The sequence below is a fragment of the Neovison vison genome, chromosome 2 (genome assembly GCF_020171115.1).
Source record: "Neovison vison isolate M4711 chromosome 2, ASM_NN_V1, whole genome shotgun sequence".
Lineage (NCBI taxonomy): Eukaryota > Metazoa > Chordata > Mammalia > Carnivora > Mustelidae > Neogale > Neogale vison.
This window is the reverse complement of record NC_058092.1, coordinates 53845578-53855953: the sequence shown is the minus strand read 5'-3', so window position 1 is coordinate 53855953 and position 10376 is coordinate 53845578.

Here is a 10376-nt window from a genome sequence, read left to right as displayed (position 1 = left end):
GTGTGGGGAGAGCAGTTAGGACAGAGTGCTTTATGGACACTCTTATGTGGGATAGGCTCTCCGCCTCTTTCCTCACTGCATCCCTCTGCTCAAGAAGCTCTTATGAGTCCCTATTGCTCACTGCACCAAATCCAGGAACTTCAAGTCCTCAGTAACCTGTCCCCATCTGGCCTCTCCATCCCATGCATTCTCAACAAGAACAATATCGCCCCCAGGGAAGCAAATATTGGTTCTTGGGGATTGAAAAGAACATCTTACTCTTTTCATGTCTACAGCACACAGACCCACAGTACACAACTGATGCACACTGTGTCTGTGGTATTAAGCTTTCACCAGGGAGAAGTAATTAAGAAAAAATTCTTAAAAGGGTCTTGGGCAATAATGAATAAAACTTTAAGAAACACTGATCTAGACTTATTTCCCTCAAGAGAAAGAACACTCACAGCATAATGATTTGAGGAAATTATTTTGTCTTTTCTTTGGTTCTAGGTTTCCTACGGAGAAAAGTGAAGGAGATCTACTCATGATATCTGACGCCCTTTTCAACCCTGACAGTAGATGTCCCCAGGAATCAGGTGTTCACAAGGTGACGCATGTACCCACCCAGAGCCTTTGCCCTTCACGGGTGAATCCCCATCCCACCGCTGGCCTTTATTTACTCTTGTTGTTCCCCTCCCCCACATTCCCAGAACTTCTGTCTTCTCCTCCCCTTTTGAGGCTCTACCTCTTTGACACGCTGTCTCCTCTCATAACACAGTCCCCTCCCAAGCAGTGCTGGCTGGGCTGTGTGAGCTGGGATTTGAATGATGGATGGTTTCTGAGAGTCCTAGGAAATGAGATTTCTTGACTGCCCCCCAGCATGGTGCTTGACATGAAATAGACACTTAATAGGTATTTACTTAGTGAAAAATGTATGAATGCATGAGTGAATGAATTATATTTCTGTATCATTCTCTTTTCTCCTCTCCATCACTATGCATAATGTTCAAAGTGGCAGAAAAAAAAAATCAAACCAAAACACACACACACATAACAACAACAAATTACTAGACAGGGAAGGTTTCTGTAGTTTGGGTTTCTCCAGAGGCAAACCACGAGACAAGGATCAGAGATGTGAGTTGTGTATTTGGGAGGTGACCCCGGGAAACACTGGTAGGGGAGTGCAGATGTGAGATCAGGAAGGAACAGATACCAAAAAAAAAAAAAAAAAGTTGTGCTATTAAGCAAGTCACCACTCTAGACAACCAGAGCTTAATTTGACTGGAGAATTCTGGGAAGCAGTGTACTTACCTTCACAAAAAAGGAAGGAGCTGGGGTACTTTTCCACTAAGTTCCATTAGACAATGTTTGAGAGCTGTTCCTGGGGACACTAACTCCCTGGCAGCTCCAGCCTAGAGCAGGGGAGGGCATGTAGTCTCTGGCATCTAGAGAATGCCCTCTAGCAATGCCCTCTGGGCACCGACAGCTCTTTTTAGGCCAGAGACCATCAGTTAAAGCCCCGGGATATGGGGGGACTGACAGCATCTGTTATAGGATTACAGCGAGGAGGGAGAAGGTCTGCTTCAACCTTTCTTTCCCCCACTCTCCAGATCTTAAGCACTATCTGTCCCAACCTGATAGAAAGACTCTCTTATGTATGACAGCTTGCATTTTTAAATTCTTTCACCTCTCGGAGGCATCAACCCAAAGGGGATCCCCCTGCAATGTTGCACAGCTCTGGAGGGGGTCGCAATGCCGATCCCTGGATGAGGTTCCTGGAGTTAGGAGGTGTCCTGCCTGAGCGGCAGGAAGGCCCCAGTGCTGATTGTGGGGGTGTATTACCCTGTATCCATTTGACTGATACTAAGAGACCTTGGACAGTAATTAGGGACAGAACGACTAAGGAGATACGTACTTCCACAGAGGCCAGAACTCTTCTCCTGGAGGTGCTGTGTTTAGGATATTGTGGTCTTGTTATGCAAGGGGCTCTATTCCTCCAGGTCCTTCCTGTCCAGTAGGACTCACCACACTTAAGCCAGTCCTGTCCCCACACTGCCCCGTGTGTGGCTCTGAGCAAGGTCTGAGGCACAGAAGCGCAGCCCTAACACTCCATCGCACGCAGAGTTGGGCAGGAAAGGGCCTGAGCGTTAGGCCCTTAGCAGTAACTTCCTGGAAGGCCACAGACAAACTATGTAGCCTCTAGACCCTCATTTGCCTGCCATATGAAATGATTCAACCCTCCTGTTGACACAGACAGATAAGGCACAAGAAGGTGTTTTGTCAGACTGTAAAGGGCTATACAAAATATTATCAGTGTTGTCATGAATAACATCTCCTTCCTGTAGCCCCTGGTGTGCTTCTGTCAGAACCACACAATAGCGCTTCCGCTTTCTCCATCCCTGCATTTCAGATGACTCGCCCACGATGGGCGCCGTGTTCTTTCCTGTCTCCAGGCTGGCCTGCCAGTCAGTCCCTCCGCCCGTGCTCCTCATCTCCTAGTTCCTCCCTACTCCACTCTTAGGAGTCCTCTGCAACACTTCTTCCAGGCGTTCCTTTTTAAAGCCGGCTCCACAGCCAGTGCGGAGCCCAGCACAGGGCTTGAACTCATGCCCCTGAGGTCAAGATCTGAGCTGAGATCAAGAGTCTGAGGCTTAACTGATTGAGCCACCCAGGCACCCATGGGCATTCTTTCCTGACACCATCCTCTTCAGTCTGAGTAGCATGTCCCTCCTCCGCATGCTCAAGTTTCCCTGCCCTCCCCTTTATTGTTGGTTGCCATCTTCGTACCCTCCACTAACATGGAAACACCTGCAAAGCAACAGAATTCTATCAGTTTGCTAGGGCTTCCATAACAAAATACTACAGACTGGGGGGCTTAGACAACAGAAATATGTTTTCTCATAGTTCTAGAGGCTAGAAACCAGATCAAAGTTGTCAGCAGGGCTGGTTTCTCCTGAGGCCCCTCTCCTTGGCTTGTAGACAGCTGCCTTCTGGCTGGGTCCTCACATGGTCCTTCCTTTGTGCAGGCCCTTGCTGTCTCTTGGTGCACCCAAATTTCCTCTTCTTATGAGGACACAAGTCAGGTTTGATTACGGCCCATTCTATTTGCCTATTTTAACTTAATCACCTCTTTCAAGGCCCTATTTCCAATTACAGTCACATTCTGAGATACTGGGCTTCAATGATTTGGGGAGGATATAATACGGCCCATTACAGTATGTGTACATGCTCTTGTTTTCAGCAATCCCAGACAATGACCAAGGCATGGTGGGGATACTAGGGTCTCATTGTTTTTGCCCAATGGGGGACTCTTCTAATGAACAATCTTTGTTCCAGAGATTCCCTCTAGCTTGTCCAAGACTTCCTCAGATTTAAATCATGGCCTGAGCCCCTTCTAGCACAATCCTTCTCTTCCTTGCTTGTATCTTTTACAGACATTATCCCCAGCAAACCTCTTGCACTAGTAACTCTGGTTCAGTGGATCCTACTGACAGAGGTTACACACATACACACACACACACACACACACACAGATCTAGGTAAAGAACCTATAGGTATGACTAATACCTAAGCCCTGCATGCAACATGGAAAGATCTACCAGTTAGCTAGCAGAGGCTAAGTGTCCACTCTGTGCAGGAACATTGTTCCTGTCCTTCAACCCAAGCCCTGTCTAACAAGGAAGACAGAGAGGAAAATAAGCCAGCAAAATATAGTGTGCTATCTTTGTGTATACATGCATGCTTCTAATTGTTGAAGTAAATGGAAACTTCTAATGAGTTCCCAATGTTCTCATCCTACTGTTTTCTTTAGTTGGGTGAACATCCTCCTACGATCTTCTTCTTATTTCTTATTTTGCGTTGCAAAGTCTTTTACTTCTGACACAACAAAGTTAAATTTGAATGCACATCCAATTGGGAAATTCTAATAAATTCTAAGTTGGGATTTGAATTAATGAGTTCCTGAATAACAGAGTTGATTATATTGTCCTTAGTATTCCAGTTGCTGGTGTTTTGTTGGTTTTGGCCCTGAAATGACTGTTGAGCAGCAGATCTAATGATGACAGTAATGACTAAAGTCCAGAAATAATAAGACTTAAGCCATAGTCACATTAAAGCCAATAACAATAATAAGAATCTACCCATACATTAAAGCCTTAACTCACTAATTGTACCTGTAACCTGAGAAACCACAGCAAGAGACTGCTGAGAGGGGAACCAAGAACACAACAGAGGAGCCAACATTCTGTAGCATCGCAGTTGGATTTTCTCTGTTCTAAGAAACTCTGAACGGATTTGTTGCCACACTGGGGGAGTTCACAGCAAGGTAGAAGTTGAGTCCCATATTAGGTTTCTGAATCACTTATAAAAGGGCCTGAATTGTATCTTTGAAGCAGAAGTATCTAAGTATGTGGGAACTCCTAGCATTTTATATACATTTATTTATTATGTTATATGTTATGTTTTTATATAGTATCTGTTATATTGTATACCACATACTGTGAATATATATCATATATATCCATTTAAAAAATACTGGGTCCCTGTTCTCAGGACTGTGTGGGAAATTCAGCACCTCCCTGAGACTTTTGGGGACTTGATCATCCTAAAAGAGTAGCTGGAAGTCTCCTTGTATGGCTCACTTGGCCTCCCTGACACTAGTTTGATTCTTCTTGTCCATCCTGCATACCATCAACCCTTGGCGGTTGCTCTCCCTTCTGACCCTTTGCACCCCTGCACCTCCATATTCTTTTTCCCCTTCACTCTTCACAACAGTACCAACACTAGGTGATGCAAGTTACAAACTCTTCCTGACTGTGTAAGGATAACAAAAGCAGGTACAGGGAAGCATAAGTCAACTAAAGAATCCCTCTAGGGGCACCTGGGTGGCTCAGTGGGTTAAGCCGCTGCCTTCGGCTCAGGTCATGATCTCAGGGTCCTGGGATCGAGTTCCACATTGGGCTCTCTGCTCAGCGGGGAGCCTGCTTCCCTCTCTCTCTCTCTGCCTGCCTCTCCATCTACTTGTGATTTCTCTCTGTCAAATAAATAAATAAAATCTTTAAAAAAAAAAAAAAAAGAATCCCTTTAAATCAGACAACCAGTTTTTTTTAAATGGAGAAAAGAACCATCTCAGAGCTGAGAGTAAAGGCTTCATTTACCAAATGTCATTTACCAGATCTCTCTAAAAGAAATGGAAGAAGGCTCAAAGTGGAATGGTTTACCCAAGGCCACAGAAAGGGCTGATGTCAGAGGAAGGAGAATTACTCAAGCTTTCCAAATTCCTGCTTGAGCCCTTCACCCTATCCCCCACCCCTACTACCAAACACCTGTCCAAGTCAGGTTGCTTCGGGACCACTGAACCTGCCAGAAATTACACACTGATGAGTCAACAGTGGAAAATCTGAAGAGATGCAAGTAGGAAAAAGAAACTAAACCAGGCCAGGAGAGCAATGCACATTCATGATGGGGGTCAAGTCCTCCTACTCCATCTTCATTTCCTCTAACAGGACAGGCTGTCAGACATCCAGGCAGCCTCTGAGGCTGTGAGTATGAGGAAGCTGACCAAAGACATGGATGAGCTGGCACTTGAGGGGGCAGAAAGACAGGCAGAGCTAGGTACCCCTAGACAGGGAAGCTAGACAGGGAAGCTAGCAACCAGACTGAGAGCAACAATAGGACACCCTCGTCTTGAATCTGACCATGCCCACGGAGGGTGGAAAAGAGACCTGCCGTCCCCACCTGGTCAGGAAGCCCTGGCACTGGCCCAGGAGCCTCTTCTCTGAGCCCCTGTCCCAGGCAGGCTAGGCCAGTGAAAAGACATCCCTAGAGGCCAGTGTGGCCCCTACCCTGGGAAAGCTCTCCACCTGCACCCTCAGGCTCTGCTTGCTTGCCCACCACCTCCTCAGCTCGCCCTGGAACACTTTCAAAACCCTGTAGCTGCAGGATGTTATTGATTCAGAGGGGACCTGGGTGAGCAGTTCCCCCCAAGAATGCGCCTCCACCAGCAACCACATCCTAGCTCTGCCCTGGCTTCTCTAAGCCCAACCTTCTGGGTCAGGACCCTATAACCGTCCTGCCTTTTTTTTTTTTTTCTTTTTTCTTAAACAAAAAGCACTTAACTGTTTTTTAAAACTTTAAACCTTTTTCAGCAGGGAGGGAGGGAAGACTCTTTTTGGGTGGGGGGAGGGCATGTACGCTAAGCTGACCATCTATGCAGCTCTACTGTTCCCTCATGGAGCTCCACAGATCTACTTCTGCGGAAGGGGTTCTGTGCTCACAACTGTCTGATCAACTCTCTCTGTCCTTTCTAGCAAGATAAGTGATACCTAGGATGCAGGAAATAAATGCTGATGATTTGTGGGGGGAAAAAATAAGCAAAAATAAAATTGGAGGGGTGCCTGGGTGGCTCAGTCCTTAAGCGTCTGCTTTCAGCTCAGGTCATGATTCCAGGGTTCTGGGATCGAGAACCCTGCTTCTCCCTCTCCCACTCCCCCAGCTTGTGTTCCCACTCTTGCCGTGTCTCTCTCTGTCAAATAAATAAATAAAATCTTCTAAAAAATAAAAATAAAAATGGAGAAGACTTGATTTCAAAATAGACGTTTCAAAAAAGAAGACATACCAATCACTAGTAAGCGCATGAAATGGTATCCATAGGTGTTCCTGTAAATGCCATGTAAATTTCTATGGCAACCTCATCTTTCATCAGGGAAACACAAATTAAAACCAAAGAAGGGGGGCGCCTGGGTGGCTCAGTGGGTTAAGCCGCTGCCTTCGGCTCAGGTCATGATCTCAGGGTCCTGAGATTGAGTCCCGCATCGGGCTCTCTGCTCAGCAGGGAGCCTGCTTCCTCCTCTCTCTCTCTCTCTGCCTGCCTCTCTGCCTACTTATGATCTCTCTCTGTCAAATAAATAAATAAATAACCTTAAAAAAAAAAACAAAAAACAAAAAACAAAGAAGGGGCGCCTGGGTGGCTCAGTGGGTTGGGGCCTCTGCTTTCGGCTCAGGTCGTGGTCCCGGGGTCCTGAGATCGAGCCCGGCGTTAGGCTCTCTGCTAGGGGGGAGCCCTGCTTCCTCCACTCTCTCTCTCTGCTTGCCTCTCTGCCTACTTGTGACCTCTGTCTGTCTGTCAAATAGATAAATAAAATCTTTAAAAAAAAAAAAAACCCAAAGAAGATGTGAGATACACACACACACACACACACACACGTATATATACATACATGCATACACACAACGGAATATTACTCAGCCATCAGAAAAGACAAAATCTTATCATTTACATCAATGTGGATGGAAGTGGAGGGTATTATACTGGGCAAAGTAAGTCAATAAGAAAAAGACAATTAGGGCGCCTGGGTGGCTCAGTGGGTTAAGCCGCTGCCTTCAGATCAGGTCATGATCTCAGGGTCCTGAGATCGAGTCCCGCATTGGGCTCTCTGCTCAGCAGGGAGCCTGCTTCCCTCTCTCTCTCTCTGCCTGCCTCTCTGCCTACTTGTGATCTCTGTCAAATAAATAAATAAATAAATCTTTAAAAAAAAAAAAGAAAAAGACAATTATATGGTTTCACTCATATGAGGAATATAAGAAACCACGCAGAGTATTATAGGGAAAGGGAGGGAAAAATGGAATGGAAAGAAATCAGAGAGGGAGACAAGCCACGAGAGACTCTTGGCTATGGGAAAGGAACTGAGGGTTGCTGGAGGTGAGGTGGGAGGAGGGATGGGGTAACTGGGTGACGGGCATTAAGGAGGGAATGTGATGTAATGAGCATTGTGTGTGTGTGTGTGTGTGTGTGTTTTAAGATTTTATTTATTTATTTGACAGAGAGAGTGAGAGAGGGAACACAAATAGGGGAGAGGAAGAGGGAGAAGCAGGCTCCCCACTGAGCAGGGAGCCCAATGTGGGGCTCGATCCCAGGACATTGGGACCATGACCTGAGCCAAAGGCAGATGCTTAAGGACTGAGCCACCCAGTTGTGTTATACACAACTGATGAAATACTGAACTCCACACCTGAAACTAATGATGTTCTCTATGTTGGCTAATTGACTCTAAATTAAACAAACAAACAAACCATGGGAGGCAGCTGGCTGGCTTAGTCAGTGGAACACGTGACTCTTGAGCTCAGGGTTGTGAGTTTGAGCTCCATTTGGGTGTAGAGATTCCTCAAAATAAATAAATAAAATTAAAAACAACAATAATCATGGGATGCCATTTCAAACCAAATCCCTGAATTTTAAAGGGATGACAAAAAAACAAGTGTTAGCAATGATGTGGAGTGCTTAGAACTTGTTTGCACTGCTAGTGGGAATATATGATGGTACAGTCCCTTTGATAAACTGTTCGGCAGTTTACTGTAAAGAATGTTCCCACCCTAAAACCCAGGAATTCCAGTTCTATGCATACCCAAGAGAGAGAAAATGTATGTCCACAAAAGACTCATGCAAGAACATTCAATAAGCAGCTTTATTCATAACAAAGAAACCTGTAAACACACCAAACGGAGGAGACTGGCTAAGCAATTATGGCATTTTTCTACCTTGAAACATAATGGTAATAGTAAGAAGAACTATTGATATACATATCAACATTGATGAATCTCAAGAGTATTACATTGAACAAAACACAAATAAGTACGTACCATTCGATTCCATTTGTAAATTTCATATGAAATTCAAAAATAGATCTAATCTGGGTCACCTGGGTGGCTCAGTGAGTTAAAGCCTCTGCCTTTGGCTCAGGTCATGATCCCAGGGTCCTGGGATCGAGCCCCACGTCGGGCTCTCTGCTCAGCAGGGAGCCTGCTTCCTCCTCTCTCTGCCTGCCTCTCTGCCTACTTGTGATCTCTGCCTGTCAAATAAATAAATAAAATCTTAAAAAAAAAATAGATCTAATCTATGCTGATAGAAATCAGAACATCTGTTATCTAGGGTGGAGGTGGGGCAAACTGAGAAGAAAGGGACACTTTCTGGGTAATGGAGAAGTTCCTGATCTTAATTAGGATGGTGGTCAAAAGAGGATAAACAATTATCAAAACTGATTGAATGATACACCTAAGATCTATGCAATTTATTGCATTAATTTATACTTTAGAAAATCCTAAATCCTAGACTACAGCCTAGTCAATTAATCACAGTACCTGAAATAGAACATAGCCACCAGTATTTTTTAAAATCTTCCTAACAAGAGCTTCACCTTCCACCACTGAAAATTCCACCATGGCATTTCCATCAAAAAACAAAACTAAACAAAATAGAACACTCTTTTTGTATCTTTTAAAGGAGCCAAATCAAACCAGAGCCAAGTTAAAAAAAAAAATACTTTTTTCCCCGCTCTATTCATATTTTTTAATGGATCACCACGGAGAATGAAAAAGAAAGGAACTAATTTTTATTGAGCATCTACCATGTGCCAAGCACTATATTCTGCACCTTATACTCATCATCTAATCATTGGGACACTCCTTTAGGTAATTATTATTTACATTTTGGAAAAGAAATCTTGAAAGTCCAGAAAGATAGGTAATGTGCCCAATTTTAGTTATTTATTTATTAAGATTTTATTTATTTATTTGACAGAGAGAGATCACAGTAGACGGAGAGGCAGGCAGAGAGAGAGAGAGAGAGAGAGAAGCAGGCTCCCTGTTGAGCAGGAAGCCCAATGTGGGACTCGATCCTAGGACCCTGAGATCATGACCTGAGCCAAAGGCAGCAGCTTAACCCACTGAGCCACCCAGGAACCCGCCCAAATTTTTTTTAAAACGGGAAGGCGCATGGGTGGTTTAGTCAGTTAAGTGTCTGCTCTTGATTTCAGCTCAGGTCATGACCTCAGGGTTATGGGACTGAGCCCTGCATCAGGGTCTGCTCTCAGCAGGGAGTCTGCTTGAGATTCTCTCTCTCCCCCTGCCCTTACCACCCCATTTCTCAAATAAATAAGTAAATCTTTTTAAATGGAGGGCACCTATCTTCTCAGGTGGGGCAAACTATCTTCTCATAGAAACAGCGTTATCATTGGTGGCTGCATTCCTGAGCTATGTTCTTGGCACCAGAGAAATCAAAGAACAAAGCTGTAATAAAATCAAATATATACTTTTATAATCATTTTGAATAATCAAACTATGCCTCCCAGACTATGAAATGATCATAATCTTTCCAAAGGTCCCTAAAGTTCTCTTAGAAACTGTATATACAGCATACATAACATACAAGTCTAGGGTATCATGGAATGAATCCAAGAGTAGTAATCTAGCCATAACATATTATTTAAGCATGTAAATAATTGTTTTGCTTCTATTTTTAGAATTCCTATAACATACATATACATGTGTATATGTATACATACACACACATATATATACATATACACACATAGATATATATGTCGATATACACACACATACAC